Raw genomic sequence first — 23,086 nt, forward strand, 5'->3', positions numbered from 1 at the left:
TAAGGTAAGAATGGTTTTGATGTGAGGTAGGGTAGCAGTTGAGGTTGTGGGATGGTGGACCAGGGTTGGGGGAGATGTCTCCCGAAATCAGTAGGAGTAGGAAGTAGTGTTGAGCGATACCGTCCGATACTTGAAAGTATCGGTATCGGATAGTATCGGCTGATACCCAAAAAGTATCGGATATCGCCGATACCGATACCCGATACCAATACAAGTCAATGGGACACCAAGTATCGGAAGGTATCCTGATGGTTCCCAGGGTCTGAAGGAGAGGAAACTCTCCTTCAGGCCCTGGGATCCATATTAATGTGTAAAATAAAGAATTAAAATAAAAAATATTGATATACTCACCTCTCCGGAGGCCGGTTAACAGCGGTACGGTGCAGGGGCCTCCGGAGAGGTGAGTATATCAATATTTTTTATTTTAATTCTTTATTTTACACATTAATATGGATCCGATACCGATTCCCGATACCACAAAAGTATCGGAACTCGGTATCGGAATTCCAATACCGCAAGTATCGGCCGATACCCGATACTTGCGGTATCGGAATGCTCAACACTTAGTAGGAAGATAAAAAGCAATACGTTTTTGGAATTGTAAGAAGTTTTTTTGTGCAGTGTGTTTTGGCAAGATGGACTGGGGTTTTTCAGAAAGGTGAGAAGTGCATGGGAGCTGTACATGGGAGAGGGAAGGAGAGAGGAGCTGATGTATATGAGTCGTGAAGGAGGGGGGATTGGGCGGTGGATGTGGATTGCAAGGGAACATAGGAGGATAGGAATATAATTATTGAGGATGGCTTCAATGTTGATCCTTATAGAAGGACTTCCAGAAACATGTATGCAGTGTAGTGGTCATGTGTTCCATTACTTACTGATCACCCCAGCATCGTTCTGATCCTTTTCTGAATCATATCACCACTGGCCAGCTCACTTGGTGTCTTTCGTATGGACCCAAAGTAATTTTCTCAATATAAGTCTATGAGAACCTTGATGTAAGCCTCATAAACATACATTGGGAAAGCAACTATCAGATGGCCTCCTGCTTAAAAGTCACCATCTAGTTCAGGATGTAGGATAAAAAAACAAATAAGACAGTCCATTAGCAGACACTCTGCTTCAGGGTGTTTGCGCTTCATCAGTGCAAAGCAGAAGGTCTTATTTGACTAGGTGAGAGGCCAACTCTGACAGGCCATCTAAGGAAATCCTGAAAACATGACCTGTTGGTGGCTCTTGAGGACCGGAGTTGGGGAACACTGCTATAGAATAAGATCATTCTGAATTAGATGTTGAACCTAGAGTAGAGGGCCAACCTTGGGTAGAGGGTTAGATTATAGAGTCGAACTAAAGTGGAGAGTCATCTTGTAGAAAGAAGATAATTCTGAATTAGGGTAGAGGGTCAACATTGAGTACTGGGACAATTGGAGTTAGATTGTAGTAGAGAGTCTTTGAGAAGTAGAGAGTCAGTATTGAGAAGATCTTTTTCAGGTAGATGGCCAGCCTAGAGTTGAGGACAAAACTTGAATACAGGGTCAGTCGGGGGTTAGACTATGGTATATAGTCTATGTGGAGTGGAGAGTTAGTCTAGAGAAGAAAATTATTCTGAACTCGATAACTAACCTAGAGTTGAGGGCCAACCTTGAGTACATGGTCATTCTGGAATAAATAGTCAAACTTAAATACAGGGTAAGTCAGGGATCGACCACAGCAGAGAGTCCGTGTGAAGTAGATCTGCAATAGATTCTTCAGAAAGGAAAGTGACTGGAAATCTAGTGCTGCCTATTGGATATAGCAATTCTAAAAGTCAATATCAACCCTTTAAGGAGGTTTGCCACAGAATGATCTTTTTCTGTAGGCTTACCTTCTACTCTCTACTCAAGGCGATTATAGGGTGGTTATCTAATTGAGAACCATCCATTTTCCCAGGCTGATCTTGTACTCAAGGTTGACCCTCTACTTCAAGCTAACAATCTCATTAAGGATTATCCTCTTCTTTCTTCTTGAGGCTAACTATCTACAAGTTTTCTTACATCGCACTCTCCACAAGGTGAAACGTTCTACCTTAGATGGCCTGTCAGAGTTGGCCTCTCACCTAGTCAAATAAGACCTTCTGGTTTGCACTGATGAAGCGCAAACACCCTGAAGCAGAGTGTCTGCTAATGGACTGTCTTATTTTTTTATCCTACATCCTGTGGCAAACCTCCTTAAAGGGTTGATATTGACTTTTAGAATTGCTACATCCAATAGGCAGCACTAGATTTCCAGTCACTTTCCTTTCTGAAGAATCTATTGCAGATCTACTTCACACAGACTCTCTGCTGTGGTTGATCCCTGACTTACCCTGTACTTAAGTTTGGCTATTTATTCCAGGATGATCATGTACTCAAGGTTGGCCCTCAACTCTAGGTTAGCTATCAAGTTCAGAATAATTTTCTTCTCTAGACTAACTCTCCACTCCACGTAGACTATATATCATAGTCTAACCCCCGACTGACCCTGTATTCAAGTTTTGCCCTCAACTCCAGGCTGGCCATCTACCTGAAAAAGATCTTCTCAATACTGACTCTCTACTTCTCAAAGACTCTCTACTACAATCTAACCCCAATTGACCCAGTACTCAATGTTGACCCTCTACCCTAATTCAGAATTATCTTTTTTCTACAAGATGACTCTCCACTTTAGTTCGACTCTATAATCTAACCCTCTACCCAAGGTTGGCCCTCTACTCTAGGTTCAACATCTAATTCAGAATGATCTTATTCTACAGCTGTGTTCCCCAACTCTAGTCCTCAAGAGCCACCAACAGGTCATGTTTTCAGGATTTCCTTAGTATTGCACAGGTGATAATTGCATCACCTGGACAGGCAAGCATTCAATCACCTGTGCAATACTAAGGAAATCCTGAAAACATGACCTGTTGGTGGCTCTTGAGGACCGGAGTTGGGGAACACTGTTCTATAGGATGACTCTCTACTCCAATCAGAATCTCACTTCTAACCACATATTTAAGGCTGGCCATCTATTTCAGGCTGGCCATCTCATTCTATTTTCGAGGCTGACTTATCTACTAAGGGATCACAGTTCATACAGCAGTTGTTGAACAAATTGTTGGGAATGTGACTGGTGCATTAATTAGCCAAGTGTTTAACGATGCAGTTCAACATATGAGAACACACATTAGGAGAGTATTTCTTTTTTATGTATTTTTCCATTTCATCTTAAAGGTCACCATCGCACTGAGCTTAATAAGATTAATTTGAAAATACATTTAATTTCTGCAATGAAAAAGAAAAACAATTTACCTATTACATCAATGAACTTCATACCTTTCTCTTGATGTCTCCTTCTTTGGTAGAGTTTCCAGCATGATGGGCAGAATCACAATGAATAAAATGAGCATTAAATGATATGCAAACTTTTTAACTTGAGAATACACAGTATATTAAATTTCCATCCCCATGTACCATATGAAGTGTGAAAGCACAAACCTATGGTGATATTATCTAGAGATCTGTGACTGCTGCTGGTAAAGAGCTGCCTGTTGTAGCGTAGCTTAGTCATATGGATGGGATCTCTCAGCTACAGCCCTATGAACTGAGAAATCGCACTAAGACTCGTTCTGTGTTTCCAATATTTGGCTTTTGTCTGTAGGAACAGAGAAGACAAAGGTGGTAAAAACTGATGTCTGACTGCCACCCAACATTCAGCTATACTTACTGAAAAGTAAGGTGGAAGATGTACAATATAGAAGCATTATTTAGTTATAGATAGGTATATTTTGGACAATATCTATCTATCTATACACAGTGGGTGAAATATGCATTGAACATGTCACCTATTTTCTAAGTAAATATGTTTCTAAAGGTGTTATTATCATGGAATTCTCATCAGATGTCAGTGACAATTTATCCAATCTGCACAGGCAAAAAAATAGAACCATATTTGTCAATAAATTATGTGTAATAATGAGAAATTACTCAGGAAAAAAGTATTCAACACATGTAGCAACAGAAGTGAAAAATGGAAAGTCAAGACACTAGCTGAAATATGTCAGTAATTAGAAAGCAATCCTGCCACATAGTGAAAAATAATATCAGTTGGTTCAACTAATGGCCTAAAAAAAGATGTCTCATTACCAAGGTGCCACAAAAGAAACATAATTAAATCATAATTGGTAAAACCAGTGAGCTATCTCAAGACTTTTGCAACCTTATTGTTGCAAAACATATTGAAGCATTGGTTATAGAAGAATTTCTAAACTACTGAAGTTTCCAGTGAGCACAGTTGGGGCTATAATCCGGAAGTGGAAAGAACATAATTTCAGAATAAAAGGACCATGACCAGGTGCTCCCAGCAAGATTTCAGACAGGGGAGTAAAAATAATTATCAGAAAAGTTGTCAAAGAGCCAAGGACCAGCTGTGGTGAGCTACAGAAAGATATGGAATCAGCTGTTACAATTGTTTGAAAGAAAACAATAAGTAATGCACTCAGCATCCATGACCTGTATGCATGCTCACCATGCAGGATTTCATTGCTGAACAAAAAGCATATTTAAGTACTTGTAAAGTTCACTCAATAACATTTAGACATGCTTGTGAAATACTGGGAGAATATAATCTGGTCAGATGAGACAAAATTGAACTGTTTGGATGTCATAACATGCACTGTTTTTGGAGGCCAAAAGGCACGGCATATAACCCCCCAAAACTGCATACCGTTTGTGAAGTTTGGAGGTGAGAACATCATGGTGTTGAGATGTTTTTCACCATTTAAGGAAGGATGAATGGACAAATGAACCAAGACATTCTTGATAAAAATCTGCTGCCATCTACCAGTTTGATGAAGATGAAACGTGGGTAGACATTTCAGCAAGACAATGATCCCAAACGCACAGCCAAGGAAACTTTTAATTGGTTTTCAGAGAAAGAAAATAAAGCTGCTTGACAGGTCCACCAATCACATGACCTTAATCGAATAAAAAATTTATGGAAGGAATTAAAGCTCAAAATTCATAGAATTAACCCATGAGACCTTCATGATTTGAAGAATGTTTGTGTGGAAGAATGAGCCAAAATCACACATGAGCAATGTCTGTGACTAGTTTTTCCATACAGGAGATGTCCTGAAGACATCACGACCAGCAAAGTCTTTTGTACTATGTAGTCAATGAATTTCAGTTAGTGTGTTCACTATTTTTTTCCTGTGTCATTCTTCATTGTTACACACAACTTAATTTATGGACATCTATGGTTTGAGTTCTCTGCCTGGGAGGATTGGGTGGGTTGTTTTTGACGTCTGGTGAGAATTTCATGTCTATAGCGCGTTTAGAAATACATTTACTTAGAAAATTGTGTTTAATATTTATTTCACCCCCTGTATATATATATATATATATATATATATATATATATATATATATATATATATATATATATATATATATATATATATATATATATAACATACAGTACAGACCAAAAGTTTGGACACACCTTCTCATTCAAAGATTTTTTTGTAGTTTCATGACATTTATGAAAATTGTTCATTCACACCGAAGGCATCAAAACTATGAATTAACACATGTGGAATTAAATACTTAACAAAAGTGTGAAACAACTGAAATGATGTCTTATATTCTAAGTTTTTCAAGGTAGCCACCTTTTGCTTTGATTACTGCTTTGCACACTCTTGGCATTCTCTTGATGAGCTTCAAGAGGTAATCACCGGAAATGGTCTTCCAACAGTCCTGAAGGAGTTCCCAGAGATGCTTAGCACTTGTTGGCCCTTTTGCCTTCACTCTGCGGTCCAGCTCACCACAAAACATCTCGATTGGGTTCACGTCTGGTGACTGTGGAGGCCAGGTCATCTGGCGTAGCACCCCATCACTCTCCTTCTTGGTCAAATTGCCCTTACACAGCCTGGAGGTGTGTTTGGGGTCATTGTCCTGTTGAAAAATAAATGATGCTCCAACTAAACGCAAACCGGGTGGAATAGCATGCCGCTGCAAGATGCTGTGGTAGCCATGATGGTTCAGTATGCCTTCAATTTTGAATAAATCCCCAAGTGTCACCAGCAAAGCACCCCCACACCATCACACCTCCTCCTCCATGCTTCACGGGAACCAGGCATGTAGAGTCCATCGGTTCACCTTTCCTGAGTCGCACAAAGACACAGTCGTTGGAACCAAAGATCTCAAATTTGGACTCACCAGACCAAAGCACAGATTTCCACTGGTCTAATGTCCATTCCTTGTGTTCTTTAGCCCAAACAAGTCTCTTCTGCTTGTTGCCTGTCCTTAGCAGTGGTTTCCTAGCAGCTATTTTACATGAAGGCCTGCTGCACAAAGTCTCCTCTTAACAGTTGTTGTAGAGATGTGTCTGCTGCTAGAACTCTGTGTGGCATTGACCTGATCTCTAATCTGAGCTGCTGTTAACCTGCGATTTCTGAGGCTCGTGACTCGGATAAACTTATCCTCAGAAGCAGAGGTGACTCTTGGTCTTCCTTTCCTGGGGCGGTCCTCATGTGAGCCAGTTTCTTTGTAGCGCTTGATGGGTTTTGCAACTGCGCTTGGGGACACTTTCAAAGTTTTCCCAATTTTTTGGACTGACTGACCTTCATTTCTTAAAGTAATGATGACCACTAATTTTTCTTTACTTGCTTACTTTTTTCTTGCCATAATACAAATTCTAGCAGTCTATTCAGTAGGACTATCAGCTGTGTATCCACCAGACTTCTGCACAACACAACTGATGGTTTCAACCCCATTTATAAGGCAAGAAATCACATTTATTAAACCTAACAGGGCACACCTGTGAAGTGAAAACCATTTCCGGTGACTACCTCTTGAAGCTCATTAAGAGAATGCCAAGAGTGTGCAAAGCAGTCATCAAAGCAAAAGGTGGCTACTTTGAAGAACCTAGACTATAAGACATATTTTCAGTTGTTTCACACTTTTTTGTTAAGTATGTAATTCCACATGTGTTAATTCATAGTTTTGATGCCTTCAGTGTGAATGTACAATTTTCATAGTCATGAAAATACAGAAAAATCTTTGAATGAGAAGGTGTGTCCAAACTTTTGGTCTGTACTGTGTATAAAATGTATGGAAACAGAAGGTATGGTCCTGCATAGTAGATATGTGTCAGTAATGTAAGCTGTATCACTAACACCAGGTTACAGAGAGGGTTTAATGTCACTGGATTTTGGGTCCGGAATTTTTTGAATATCCATATTTTACAAAACTATTAACAGCAGATGGGTTAGCTCAGCAGTGTGGAGTGTGGAGTGTGTTGAGACTGGAGAAAGGCAGAAAGGCTGGTTAGTCTGCTCTACAAAGAGATGTGTGATGGAGGCAAACAGGTAGGTGCTTGTTTAGTGAACATGTTTAATAAAAGCGTGAGCTGCTGCTGGGAATACCGAGGTTGGTGAGGCTGCTACATTTATGTTCTTTCATTCTGCCTGAAGAAAAGGACTGTTTATGTTATTCCTTGATACTTATTTTGGAGCTGTGAAGTTTATGATGGACAATAAACTACATGCTATTTTGATATAAACCCAGTGCTACGTGTATCCAAGCGGCTTTCAGAGAGTGTGCACCCTTACAATACACACACATATATATATGTATGTATATATATATATGTAAATATATCCACTGCTGTTACATATTTATCAATGTGGCTTGTAATTGTGAATGCACTGTATTCGCTGCTGGAATATTTCTATGTATGAAGTTTATCCGCTGCTGGTATACAGTTGTACCTTTGGTTTATGTCTTGGTATTATTACTAAACATTTAAACAGAAAAGAAGAATTTGATATTTTATTTTTGTGTGGATTTCTTAGCTAGGAGGTACTTAGATTTTTTAGTTCATACAGTAGAAAAAATAAGAATCGTCCTTTAGGCCAGATCATCATCTCTCCTACCACTATAAATTTCCTGCATGGTCTTTGGCTCACTCCCTCCAATCATCAGAATAGACTTCATTTTTTTCTGACACAGACTAGGCATCACATGGTCGAGTTGACGTAATTTCTGTGTGTTGTGAATCCACCTGATCTTGTCATTGGTGTGAGTCGCTCTGTACAATTCAGCCAAAGACTGATCCCAAAACTGAGGATCTTTGGTGGCAGGTCTAGGACAGTTGAGTATAACCAATTTTTTTTCTACTTCCACTATGCAGTCTTGAGAGATGTCTGAGCATAAGAAACGTCTTTTTGAGGCACTGAATAGTATCTACCACCCAAAACGAATTTCACTTCAGTTTTACTTTACCCGGAAGTGATGTCATCACCCCAATTGTAATGATTAGCTCACCTAAGTTATGTCACCCCCCGCCAACAGTCTGGAGGATCGGTTCCCTTTTACGTGATGTCACCTCCCTAGTTGTTATGATGTCATTAGTCCTATTCCGAGTCAACAAACCAGATCTTCTGACTCTAACCATCGTGTTATTCTTGAAGGGACGAGGGGACAATCCTGCACCCCCCAACTCCAGAATGTGGATCGCCTATTATTACAGTTTATCTAAGTGGAATAGATAGTGATTACCAGCTTCTACATCTTAATCCAATTTTAACATCTCATTTTTTTTTCTAAAACAATGGAAAAATTCCCATCTTGGCATTTGGCCACACAGTGCAGAAAAGTCCGCTAAGAAATCAACGGCAGACCTTGTAAATGAAACAGTGTTTAAACGGCATACATTACCGTAGACTGGGACTTCAATCAGACCACAGCCAGTTATTTCCCAGAGAAAAATCTGAACTTTGTATGTCGTAACTGGCGCTAACAATTTAATTTCAATAGTTCTTAGGAAAATTGGTATATTACCATCAAAACTCATCTTCAGTGTTAATTATCTCAATATTTATCTCATTCGGAATGTAAATGACAGCATGGCAGCCTCATTAGCGTCAGCTGTGTTTTTTCTTTAATCCACGCTCAATTTTTATCCCTTGCTGTTGAATCCAGAGATAATTTCTTCATCCTAATATCATAAATTTAAATATTTCAATATCCGCAGGTTTAGATTAGAATTTTGATAACTAAGAGGAATCAATTCAGTATATATCGCAGCACGGTGCAGCCAGTGTTATAGCGTAAGCCAGGGTTGCGAACCGTCACCAAATTTCAGGACAATGTGTTAAAACAGGGTACGTTTTTGTACAGTCCGTAAAGAAAAATAAGGCGTCCGTGATTTTTTTTTAAGCTGAAGGAACTTCTACAGACTATTTTGACTGTAGTTATCACCCTTTTACAGTTTTCAATTAACACAACGAATGTCTTCATATCAGAATTATGGGCTGTAGATATGTGCAGCCATTACACTGATGCCTCCAGCTTGTGCCAGTCATTGCACTGATTGCATCACCGGGAGCTGCAGGAGTCTGATTGCAAGTATGTGGGTCACATGCCAACTAGATTGGTGTGGCATCACTCAATGGAAATGAATTGAGTGAGACTGAATAAAGTCTAGTCGGAGTTTGGCCGGAATTATGCAATTCGCATACTAGCAGTCACATAATTGCCCACTTTCGGTGCCGGCACAGTCCGCGTGCTTTGAGGATTCACAAGTTTGCAGTCTTGTAGCATAAAGAGGTTGTCCACTGCTTTAACATTTATAGGTTATCAATGCCTGATCGGAGGGGTTGTCACACCCAGTACACCCACTGATCAGCTGTGGCCGGTACTGATCAGTTATGGTGCTGCTCCAATAGTGGCCATAGTCGGGTACTACTCATCTGCCCCCTTCTGATTTGAACAGGGGACTGGATATTCAGTACCCGGTAGTTAGAAGAAATACTGATAATCACTTTATTTTGAAATTATTTTTTCTTACTCCCTAAAATATCACTCCAAAGTGCCGGCCACTAGTTGTCCCTAGTGTGCAACTTACCGTTCACTGCTGTCAACTCTTGTCAATTGTAATGCGTCAGCAGCAGAGAAGCCAAGATGGATTACAGAAAATGGAGGTAGATCCTTGTTTCTCTACAGGAAGTGGGTGAAGGTCTTTTGTCTCTGACTTCCTTCTCTCCTTAAAGTCACACTGCATACAAGCCGAACAGAGACGCAGGCTTTCAGTTCAGAGCGGGCAAGCAATGCATGAAAAGAAAGAGAGTTCCAATACATATAGTGCTGGCAGGATGTTGATGAAGAGGATCAACTGATAAAAATAGATGGCAAATTGCTCGGCATGAGAATTGGGACAATTTTAGTACAAAGTAGACTGGTATGTGCACAAAAAGAAAATTTAATGCTTAGTAGGGGAATGAGGGCAAAAAAACTTGTATAAGGACAGATACAATTTAAGACTTTGCGCTGTTTAGCTTTACTAACTCACGTAAGATCTTCTAGCACTTGCAGAATAAGTATCAATATATCACAAATAGGAAAAAATAAGTCCAGCATAAAAAAAAACGGCATCGGCAATAGTAACACAGTCACATAGTCTGCAGTAAATAGATTTTCTAAAGACATTTCTGCTCAGATTCATTCTCCTTTTACTACAAAAAAAAAGAGAAAAATAATATATGGCGAAATGCAAATAAATGTGACATTATCATCCGGAAGAAGAAATACAAAAACATATGAGGCAGCAGAATTGTTACAAAATCCTTTGAATTTAAAAGGGGAGTGTAAAGCTTTTAAGAAGCTTTGTCAGGATTTAATGCCAAACGGATCCAGATCTGTATTAAAACAATGATTATCTTACAGGGAAATATGCAGATTTATTCCAGTTTAATAACTGTCGTTATTAGGAAAGTTCATGGTTTAGGTGATCAGTTAATATGATGTGAAAGTAATTGCAATCATTCTTGTCTTAGGAATTACATTGTATCTTAAAGTAATATAGTTCTCACTAAAGAAAACATGAGGTTCACAAATCACTGCCCAACTCACAAGGAGGAATCTTATTATGTAGTGATGTGAGCGGCGCAAAACTAATAGATAGATAATAGATAGATAGGAGCTATAGATGGATGATAGATAGTGTTGAGCGATACTTTCCGATATCGGAAAGTATCGGTATCGGAAAGTATCGGCCGATACCGTCAAAATATCGGATCCAATCCGATACCGATACCCGATCCCAATGCAAGTCAATGGGACGAAAATATCGGAATTAAAATAAACCCTTTATACACTTGTAGGTTCATTCTACATGAAGGAAAACAACTAAGAATAATGTAGGATGTATTGGGGGACGTGGCGGAGACATTAAAGGCACAGAGGTTTAGCCCAATGTAATAGAATAGCAGGATTTTTTTTTTTTTTTATGACGTTCGGCGTTAGAAAGAATTTGACTATGTTTTTTTTTTTTTTTTTTTATGTCACATATTGATGTTTCACTATCACTACTTCAACGCCCTTCACCTTCTTTTTTACTTCTCCCACGCTTTCTTCTTCATTATCCTCATCATCAGCTTCTTTGACATCAACTTCTTCACCTTATTCATCTTCTTCTTCATCTTCTACCTATTATTTTTTGGGTTACATTGTTCATATTCTTTTTATTTTACTATTATCTTCATCATATTCTACTTCTTCATCATATTCTTATTTGTGACAGGCATTCCCGTAGTTGTTATCTATAAAAGTTTGAAGATTACACCTTCCGTTCTGCCTGTCACAAAAGAGTTACATTTGTCCGCGTTCAGTTTGGCCTGCAGCATCAGGCTTTATCCAGGGGCACCACGAGGAGGAACGGACTCACCCCCATACACTGCTTAGTCTTCTTCTGCTTATAATTTAGATAATATTTTTTGCTCTGATATTTAGTGTTATGCTTAATGTTCTTCTGCTCTTTGTTCTGCAGCCTCTTGTTCTTCTGCTTCTCGGTCTTCCAGGTCGTCGTCGTCTCCAGGGTTGTCGTCTCCGGGGTCGTCGTCATCGGGGTGGTCTTCAGGGTCGTCGTCTCCGGGGTCGTCGTCATCACGGTGGTCTTCAGGGTCATCGTCTCCAGGGTCGTCGTCATCACGGTGGTTGTCGTCTCTGGTGTCGTCGTCATCTTAGGGGTGTTCTTCCGGGTCATCGTGTTTAGTCTCTTGAACTTGGAAATGTAGCAGAAGGTACAAGAAGGCTGAGAAAATGCCGAGAACCAGCTGATGGAACTGGAACTTGGATGGCTACCCGAAGGTCCAAGAGCCAATGGAACTACCGAGGACCAGCTGACGTTACTGGAACCCGGTTACTAAGCAGGAGGTACCCGTGCCTGAAAGCACTACCAAGGACCACCTGACGTTGGTGGAACTCGGATACCCAGAGGGAGGCACCTAAGCCAAAGGCTCTGCCCGGAACCAGCTGACGGTACTGGAACCAGGATGGGGAGCAGAAGGTACAAGAGCAAAAGACACTGCCGAGAACCAGCTGACGGTGCTGGAACCCGGATGGGTAGCCGAAGGTCCAAGAGCCAATGGAACTACCGAGGACCAGCTGACGTTACTGGAACCCGGTTACTAAGCAGGAGGTACCCGTGCCTGAAAGCACTACCAAGGACCACCTGACGTTGGTGGAACTCGGATACCCAGAGGGAGGCACCTAAGCCAAAGGCTCTGCCCGGAACCAGCTGACGGTACTGGAACCAGGATGGGGAGCAGAAGGTACAAGAGCAAGTGTCTGCGTGGCTTTTGCAGGACACGATGCCGGCTGCACAGCAGGGGAACAGCTGGCGGTGCTGAACCCCACTGACACATTGGCTGGTGTTTTTCTCTGTGCAGCTAGCAGTACCGGGCCCCAACTGGCGGTGTTGGAGCCCGGGGTCAGCAGGAGGAGGAGATGGAGCAGAGTGTAGGCCGAAGCCTGCACTGGCGGCAGCTTTTGGGTCTGTTGTGCCTGCGTGGCAGTTGCAGGACACGTTGCCGGCTGCACAGCAGGGGAACAGCTGGCGGTGCTGAACCCCACTGACACATTGGCTGGTGTTTTTCTCTGTGCAGCTAGCAGTACCGGGCCCCAACTGGCGGTGTTGGAGCCCAGGGCTCTGCAGGGGGAGCAGAGTGTAGGCCGAAGCCTAATTGAACCAATTTCAAAGGTAACCTTTAACCCCCCCTCAGGGGTTACAAAGTAGAAGAGCCACAGCTTATGCAGCAGTAGTGCTGCACAAGTCAAAGGTTGCTCTTTTAATTTCGCTCCTTGCACACGCTGAAAGGAACACGTATAACATTTAGCCCTTTATACAGTCAAACTGTGTTGGAGGCGCGAGTTCCCTTTGTAATGAGACGCAGCACAGATGTCAAGAATCCCACCTTGGTGCTGGGTGCAGCCTCCTGAGCGTTGTTATTTGCTGTACAGGAGTCTGCGCTGTCGTGTTATCCCCTGGCCTAGCGCTGTTAGCGCTGCCCATGTTCTGGCATCATTTAATGTCGGCCGGTGCGTTTCGCGATGACCATGAATCCCAGCCCCGCAGTGTCTTAACATTGTTAAAACACTGCGGGGCTGGGATTCAGGGCCTGGCGCAGCACATATGTTCGCCTCTCACACTCGGGTCCTTACACCCGCTTCAGACTGTGCGGCGTCATCTGATCCCTTATCGCATGCCACGGCCATGAAGCCGCACAGTCCGCAGAAGGCGGAAGGAGATGAGGGACAGGCGAAGATATGCACCGCTCCTGCCCATCAATCACACCCTCGCAGTCCCAAGAAATCAGACACCGAGGGGCGTTGTGTGGGTCAGGGCGGCCGCAGAGGCGCAGGCAGCCAAACAATGATGCCAGAAGACGGGCAGCGCTACCAAGGGGGTTGCAGCGTGTCATTACAAAGGAAAGTCACACCACCGGGACGGTTAAATGGTCACACAGAGGACACATTTTAGACGTGTTTTCAGTTCCACATGTGCGAGGAGAATACGTTTATGAGCCACCTTGCACACATGCAGCATTACCGCTGTACAAGGTGGCCTTTAAAACGTACAAACGCCTGGGGGAGGGGGGACAGGTTCCCTTCACTTTCAGTTCTTGTGTCTGCGTGGCTTTTGCAGGACACGATGCCGGCTGCACAGCAGGGGAACAGCTGGCGGTGCTGAACCCCACTGACACATTGGCTGGTGTTTTTCTCTGTGCAGCTAGCAGTACCGGGCCCCAACTGGCGGTGTTGGAGCCCGGGGTCAGCAGGAGGAGGAGAGGGAGCAGAGTGTAGGCCGAAGCCTGCACTGGCGGCAGCTTTTGGGTCTGTTGTGCCTGCGTGGCAGTTGCAGGACACGTTGCCGGCTGCACAGCAGGGGAACAGCTGGCGGTGCTGAACCCCACTGACACATTGGCTGGTGTTTTTCTCTGTGCAGCTAGCAGTACCGGGCCCCAACTGGCGGTGTTGGAGCCCAGGGCTCTGCAGGGGGAGCAGAGTGTAGGCCGAAGCCTAATTGAACCAATTTCAAAGGTAACCTTTAACCCCCCCTTAGGGGTTACAAAGTAGAAGAGCCACAGCTTATGCAGCAGTAGTGCTGCACAAGTCAAAGGTTGCTCTTTTAATTTCGCTCCTTGCACACGCTGAAAGGAACACGTATAACATTTAGCCCTTTATACAGTCAAACTGTGTTGGAGGCGCGAGTTCCCTTTGTAATGAGACGCAGCACAGATGTCAAGAATCCCACCTTGGTGCTGGGTGCAGCCTCCTGAGCGTTGTTATTTGCTGTACAGGAGTCTGCGCTGTCGTGTTATCCCCTGGCCTAGCGCTGTTAGCGCTGCCCATGTTCTGGCATCATTTAATGTCGGCCGGTGCGTTTCGCGATGACCATGAATCCCAGCCCCGCAGTGTCTTAACATTGTTAAAACACTGCGGGGCTGGGATTCAGGGCCTGGCGCAGCACATATGTTCGCCTCTCACACTCGGGTCCTTACACCCGCTTCAGACTGCGCGGCGTCATCTGATCCCTTATCGCATGCCACGGCCATGAAGCCGCACAGTCCACAGAAGGCGGAAGGAGATGAGGGACAGGCGAAGATATGCACCGCTCCTGCCCATCAATCACACCCTCGCAGTCCCAAGAAATCAGACACCGAGGGGCGTTGTGTGGGTCAGGGCGGCCGCAGAGGCGCAGGCAGCCAAACAATGATGCCAGAAGACGGGCAGCGCTACCAAGGGGGTTGCAGCGTGTCATTACAAAGGAAAGTCACACCACCGGGACGGTTAAATGGTCACACAGAGGACACATTTTAGACGTGTTTTCAGTTCCACATGTGCGAGGAGAATACGTTTATGAGCCACCTTGCACACATGCAGCATTACCGCTGTACAAGGTGGCCTTTAAAACGTACAAACGCCTGGGGGAGGGGGGACAGGTTCCCTTCAATTTCAGTTCTTGTGTCTGCGTGGCTTTTGCAGGACACGATGCCGGCTGCACAGCAGGGGAACAGCTGGCGGTGCTGAACCCCACTGACACATTGGCTGGTGTTTTTCTCTGTGCAGCTAGCAGTACCGGGCCCCAACTGGCGGTGTTGGAGCCCGGGGTCAGCAGGAGGAGGAGAGGGAGCAGAGTGTAGGCCGAAGCCTGCACTGGCGGCAGCTTTTGGGTCTGTTGTGCCTGCGTGGCAGTTGCAGGACACGTTGCCGGCTGCACAGCAGGGGAACAGCTGGCGGTGCTGAACCCCACTGACACATTGGCTGGTGTTTTTCTCTGTGCAGCTAGCAGTACCGGGCCCCAACTGGCGGTGTTGGAGCCCAGGGCTCTGCAGGGGGAGCAGAGTGTAGGCCGAAGCCTAATTGAACCAATTTCAAAGGTAACCTTTAACCCCCCCTCAGGGGTTACAAAGTAGAAGAGCCACAGCTTATGCAGCAGTAGTGCTGCACAAGTCAAAGGTTGCTCTTTTAATTTCGCTCCTTGCACACGCTGAAAGGAACACGTATAACATTTAGCCCTTTATACAGTCAAACTGTGTTGGAGGCGCGAGTTCCCTTCGTAAAGAGACGCAGTACAGCTGGCAAAAATGCCACCTTGGTGCTTGGCGCGGCCTCCTGAGCATCGTTATTTGTTGCACAGGAGTCTGCGCTGTCGTGTTATCCCTTGGCCTTGCGCTGTTAGCGCTGCCCATCCTCTGACATCATGTAATGTCGGCCGGTGCGGTTTGCGATGACCATGAATCCCAGCCCCGCAGTGTCTTAACATTGTTAAAACACTGCGGGGCTGGGATTCAGGGCCTGGTGCAGTACATATGTTCGCCTCTCGCTTGGTTTCTTACACCCGCTTCAGACTATGCGGCGTCAGCTGATCCCTTATCGCATGCCACGGCCATGAAGCCGCACAGTCCGAAGAAGGCGGAAGGAGATGAGGGACAGGCGAAGAAATGCACCGTTCATGCCCATCAATCACACCTTCGCAGTACAAATAAATAAGACACCGAGGGGCGTTGTGTGGGGCAAGGCGGCCGCAGAGGCGCAGGCAGCCAAACAATGATGCCAGAAGACGGGCAGCGCTACCAAGGAGCTTGTTGCGTGTCAATACAAAGGAAAATCACACCTGAGGGACGTTTTAATGGTCGCAGAGGACTCATTTTAGACGTGTTCAGTTCCCCATGGGCAAGGAGACTAAGTTTCTGAGCCACCTTGCACACATGCAGCATTACTGTCGTACAAGGTGGCTGTAAAACGTAGAAACACCTGGGGGAGGGGGGACAGGTTTCCTTCAATTTCAGTTCTTGTGTCTGCGTGGCTTTTGCAGGACACGATGCCGGCTACACAGCAGGGGAACAGCTGGCGGTGCTGAACCCCACTGACACATTGGCTGGTGTTTTTCTCTGTGCAGCTAGCAGTACCGGGCCCTAACTGGCGGTGTTGGAGCCCAGGGTCAGCAGGAGGAGGAGAGGGAGCAGAGTGTAGGCCGAAGCCTGCACTGGAGCAAGTTGAAAGGGAAACTTTAACCCCCCCCCCAGGCGTTTGTAGCTGAAAGAGCCATCGTGTACAGCACTAATGCTGGAAAAGGTAAACTTAGCTCTTTTAATTATGGTCCTTGCACATGCTGAACCTAACACTTATGAAAAGTGTCCCCTCCTACCGTGATACCGTTCGGTAGGTGGAACTTTCCTTTGTGATGTGACGCAGCACAGCCGTCATTCTTACCCCCTTGGCGCCGTGCGCCGCCTCCTCAGCATTGTTTGAATCAGTCCCGGAGCCTGCGCTGTTAGGTTAGCCCTTGGCCATGCACACATTTTGCGCTGCCCGTCTTCTGACATCATTTGGTGTCAGGCTGGCTGCGCCTGTGCAGCCGCGCTGGCCGAGATCCCGCCTCGTACAGTCTTCTGATTTCATCCCACTGGGGGCCTGAGATACGTGGCCATGCGCAGTGCATATCCTCGCCTCTCACTCCCCTCCCTACGGCTTCTTCAGACTGTGCGGTGTCACGGCCGTGGCATGCTATTAGGCACCAGCTGACACCGAACAGTCTGAAGAAGCCATAGGGAGATGAGTGAGAGGTGGAGGTTCAGATATGCACTGCGCATGTCCATGGATCTCAGGCCCCCAGTGGGATGAAATCAGAAGACAGTACGAGGCGGGATCTCGGCCACCGCGGCCGCACAGGCGCAGCCAGCCTGACACCAAATGATGTCAGAAGACGGGCAGCGCAAAATGTGTGCATGGCCAAGGGCTAACCTAACAGCGCAGGCTCCAGGACTGATTCAAACAACGCTGAGGAGGCGGCGCACGGCGCCAAGGGGGTAAGAATGACGGCTGTGCTGCGTCACATCACAAAGGAAAGTTCCACCAACCGTACGGTATCACGGTAGGAGGGGGCACTTTTCATAAGTGTTAGGATCAGCATGTGCAAGGAGCACCACGAAAAGAGGCACTTTTTCCCTTTGCATCATTACTGCTGCACAAGGTGGCTCCTTCAGTAACAAACGCCTGGGGGGGGGGGCAGGTTCCCTTAAATTTAACTTGTTGTGCCTGCGTGGCGGTCGCAGTACACGCTGCCGGCTGCACAGCAGGGGAACAGCTGACGTTACTGAACCCCAATAACAGAGGAGGGACTGTCGGGACTGTGCGGACAGCACTTCTGGACGGCAACTGGCGGTGTTGGAGCCCAGGGACAGGTGGAGGAGGAGGAGGTTGGAGGAGGTTGGAGGAGGTAGGAGGGATTGCCACACACACAGCAGGGGAACAGCTGACGTTACTGAACCCCAATAACAGAGGAGGGACTGTCGGGACTGTGCGGACAGCACTTCTGGACGGCAACTGGCGGTGTTGGAGCCCAGGGACAGGTGGAGGAGGAGGAGGTTGGAGGAGGTTGGAGGAGGTAGGAGGGATTGCCACACACACAGCAGGGGAACAGCTGACGTTACTGAACCCCAATAACAGAGGAGGGACTGTCGGGACTGTGCGGACAGCACTTCTGGACGGCAACTGGCGGTGTTGGAGCCCAGGGACAGGTGGAGGAGGAGGAGGTTGGAGGAGGTTGGAGGAGGTAGGAGGGATTGCCACACACACAGCAGGGGAACAGCTGACGTTACTGAACCCCAATAACAGAGGAGGGACTGTCGGGACTGTGCGGACAGCACTTCTGGACGGCAACTGGCGGTGTTGGAGCCCAGGGACAGGTGGAGGAGGAGGAGGTTGGAGGAGGTAGGAGGGATTGCCACACACACAGCAGGGGAACAGCTGACGTTACTGAACCCCAATAACAGAGGAGGGACTGTCGGGACTGTGCGTACAGCACTTCTGGACGGCAACTGGCGGTGTTGGAGCCCAGGGACAGGTGGAGGAGGAGGAGGTTGGAGGAGGTTGGAGGAGGTAGGAGGGATTGCCACACACACAGCAGGGGAACAGCTGACGTTACTGAACCCCAATAACAGAGGAGGGACTGTCGGGACTGTGCGGACAGCACTTCTGGACGGCAACTGGCGGTGTTGGAGCCCAGGGACAGGTGGAGGAGGAGGAGGTTGGAGGAGGTAGGAGGAGGTAGGAGGGATTGCCACACACACAGCAGGGGAACAGCTGACTTACTGAACCCCAATAACAGAGGAGGGACTGTCGGGACTGTGCGGACAGCACTTCTGGACGGCAACTGGCGGTGTTGGAGCCCAGGGACAGGTGGAGGAGGAGGAGGTTGGAGGAGGTTGGAGGAGGTAGGAGGGATTGCCACACACACAGCAGGGGAACAGCTGACGTTACTGAACCCCAATAACAGAGGAGGGACTGTCGGGACTGTGCGGACAGCACTTCTGGACGGCAACTGGCGGTGTTGGAGCCCAGGGACAGGTGGAGGAGGAGGAGGTTGGAGGAGGTTGGAGGAGGTAGGAGGGATTGCCACACACACAGCAGGGGAACAGCTGACGTTACTGAACCCCAATAACAGAGGAGGGACTGTCGGGACTGTGCGGACAGCACTTCTGGACGGCAACTGGCGGTGTTGGAGCCAAGGGACAGGTGGAGGAGGAGGAGGTTGGAGGAGGTAGGAGGGATTGCCACACACACAGCAGGGGAACAGCTGACATTACTGAACCCCAATAACAGAGGAGGGACTGTCGGGACTGTGCGTACAGCACTTCTGGACGGCAACTGGCGGTGTTGGAGCCCAGGGACAGGTGGAGGAGGAGGAGGTTGGAGGAGGTAGGAGGAGGTAGGAGGGATTGCCACACACACAGCAGGGGAACAGCTGACGTTACTGAACCCCAATAACAGAGGAGGGACTGTCGGGACTGTGCGGACAGCACTTCTGGACGGCAACTGGCGGTGTTGGAGCCCAGGGACAGGTGGAGGAGGAGGAGGTTGGAGGAGGTAGGAGGAGGTAGGAGGGATTGCCACACACACAGCAGGGGAACAGCTGACGTTACTGAACCCCAATAACAGAGGAGGGACTGTCGGGACTGTGCGGACAGCACTTCTGGACGGCAACTGGCGGTGTTGGAGCCCAGGGACAGGTGGAGGAGGAGGAGGGAGGAGGAGGTAGGAGGGATTGCCACACACACAGCAGGGGAACAGCTGACGTTACTGAACCCCAATAACAGAGGAGGGACTGTCGGGACTGTGCGGACAGCACTTCTGGACGGCAACTGGCGGTGTTGGAGCCCAGGGACAGGTGGAGGAGGAGGAGGTTGGAGGAGGTTGGAGGAGGTAGGAGGGATTGCCACACACACAGCAGGGGAACAGCTGACGTTACTGAACCCCAATAACAGAGGAGGGACTGTCGGGACTGTGCGGACAGCACTTCTGGACGGCAACTGGCGGTGTTGGAGCCCAGGGACAGGTGGAGGAGGAGGAGGTTGGAGGAGGTAGGAGGAGGTAGGAGGGATTGCCACACACACAGCAGGGGAACAGCTGACGTTACTGAACCCCAATAACAGAGGAGGGACTGTCGGGACTGTGCGGACAGCACTTCTGGACGGCAACTGGCGGTGTTGGAGCCCAGGGACAGGTGGAAAAGCAGAGGAACACAATGTAGGCCGAAGCCTGAGAAAGTCGAAAGGGAACCTTTAACCCCCCCCCCCCAAGGTGTTTGTAGCTGAAAGAGCCAGCTTGTGCAGCACAAAAGATGCAAAAGGAAAAGGTGGCTCTTTTCATCATGCTCCTTGCAAACACAGAACTAAACACTTATAAAATGTGTCCCCTGCAACCGTAAAACCGTCCTGGAGGTGGGACTTTCCTTCGTAATGTGACGCAGCACAGCCGTCATTCCTACCCCCCCGGCGCCGCGCACCGGCTCCTCAGCGTTGTTTGATTCCGTCCCGGAGCCTGCGCTGTCATGTTATCCCGTGGCCAGGCACACTTAGCGCTGCCCGTCTTCTGGCATCATTTGGTGTCAGGATGGCTGCGCCTGTGCGGCCGCGCTGGCCGAGAGCCCGCCTCGCAGTGTCTTCTGATTTAATCCCACTGGGGGCCTGGGATCCATGGACATGCGCAGTGCATATCCTCGCCTCTCACTCCCCTCCCTACGGCTTCTTAAGACTGTGCGGTGTCACGGCCGTGGCATGCTATTAGGGACCAGCTGACACCGAACAGTCTGAAGAAGCCATAGGGAGATGAGTGAGAGGTGGAGGTTCAGATATGCACTGCGCATGTCCATGGATCCCAGGCCCCCAGTGGGATTAAATCAGAAGACACTGCGAGGCGGGCTCTCTGCCAGCGCGGCCGCACAGGCGCAGCCATCCTGACACCAAATGATGCCAGAAGACGGGCAGCGCTAAGTGTGCCTGGCCACGGGATAACATAACAGCGCAGGCTCCGGGACGGAATCAAACAACGCTGAGGAGCCGGTGTGCGGCGCCGGGGGGGTAGGAATGATGGCTGTGCTGCATCACATTACGAAGGAAAGTCCCACCTCCGGGACGGTGGTACGGTATCAGTGGACACATTTTATAAGTGTTAAGTTCTGCGTGTGCAAGGTGCTAAACAAAAATAGCTACCTTTTCCTTGTGCAGCATTACTGCTGCACAAGGAGGCTCTTTCAGTAACAAATGCCTTGGGGGGGGGGGACAGATTCCCTTACATTTCAGTTGTTGTGTCAGCGTGGCGGTCGCATGACACATTGCCGGCTACACAGCTGGGGATCAGCTGACGTTACTGAAACCCAATAACACTGGGTCGTATGTTTTGACTGTGCAGACGGCACTTCTGAGCCTCAACTGGCGGTGTTGGAGCCCAGGAATTTAAATTCAGGTGGTAGAAAGATGAACACAACAGGAGACCTGGATAACGTATACAGTGACCTAATTATTTAATCAGGAGGAGGAGTGGCAAATTCCTGCGAGATCCAGGCCTTGTTCATTTTCAGGAAAGTAAGCCGGTCAACGTTATCGGAGGATAGTCGCATGCGACGGTCAGTTAGTACACCACCTGCAGCACTAAAGACACGTTCCGATAATACACTGGCCGCAGGGCAAGACAGCACCTCCAATGCATACTGGCTTAGCTCTGGCCATGTATCCAGCTTTGAGACCCAAAACTTGAAAGGGGAAGAGCCGTCTGGGAGTACAGCAAGAGGGCAAGACATGTAGTCTGTCACCATCTGACGGAACCGTTGCCTCCTGCTGACTGGAGCCGTCTGTGATGGTGTAGACTTTTGTGGGGGGCACAGAAAACTGTGCCACAGTTGGGCCATACTGGTCTTGCCTTGGGCAGAGGCACTGCTTCTGCTCCCTCTTTGTGCAGAGCCTCCACCACTGCCTGGACGCACTGAGCTGCTTTGGAATGCACTAGCAGCACTTCTCTCAGTTGGAATGGAGAAGATGATGGAATTGACCAGTGTGTCTTGGTACTCCCGCATTTTTCGCTCCCGGTTCAACGGTGTGATGAGGCTTTCTACGTTGTCCCGGTAGCGAGGATCGAGGAGGGTGAACACCCAATAATCAGACATGTTGAGAATGTGGGCGATGCGGCGGTCGTTTCTCAGGCACTGCAGCATGTAATCCACCATGTGCTGCAGACTGCCAACTGCCCAAGAAACGCTGTCCCCTGCTGGAGGCGTGATCTCTGCCCGCTCGTCATCACCCCACCCTCGCTGTACACACTGAGTACTGGACAATTGTGTAACTCCCTCCTCTGGACGGATGTCTTCCTCCTCCATTGACTCCTCCTCATCCTCCTCACAAACTGTCCCCTGCCTACGCGTTTGTGAGGAACCACGTGGCGCTGACTGTCCAGAAGATGATGGAAATGCTGAATCCTCATCCTCCACCTCTTCCACAACATCATCCCTTAGCGCTTGCAGTGATTTTTCAAGCAGGCAGATAAGGGGGACAGTCATGCTGACTAGTGCATCATCTGCACTCTCCATCCGCGTGGAATAATCAAAGGGACGCAAAACCTGGCAGACGTCATTCATAGTGGCCCACTCTGTGGTTGTGAAGTCTGTACGGCGCTGACTGCGACTTTTTTGCGCCTGAAGCAGCTGGTACTCCATTACAGCTTGCTGCTGCTCACACAACCGCTCCAACATATGTAACGTGGAATTCCACCTGGTAGGTAGGTCACATATGATGCGATGTTCCGGCAGGCGGTGTCGGCGCTGCAGAGCCGCAATGCGCGCTTTTGCCGTGCTGGAACGCCGCAAGTGAGCACACTCTAGGCGGACCTTGTGCAGCAGTGCATCAAGATCCGGATAGTCCCTCAAAAAGCTCTGCACGACCAAATTGAGCACATGTGCCAGACATGGGATGTGAGTG

This window comes from Ranitomeya variabilis, chromosome 2 (genome assembly GCF_051348905.1).
Source record: "Ranitomeya variabilis isolate aRanVar5 chromosome 2, aRanVar5.hap1, whole genome shotgun sequence".
NCBI lineage: Eukaryota > Metazoa > Chordata > Amphibia > Anura > Dendrobatidae > Ranitomeya > Ranitomeya variabilis.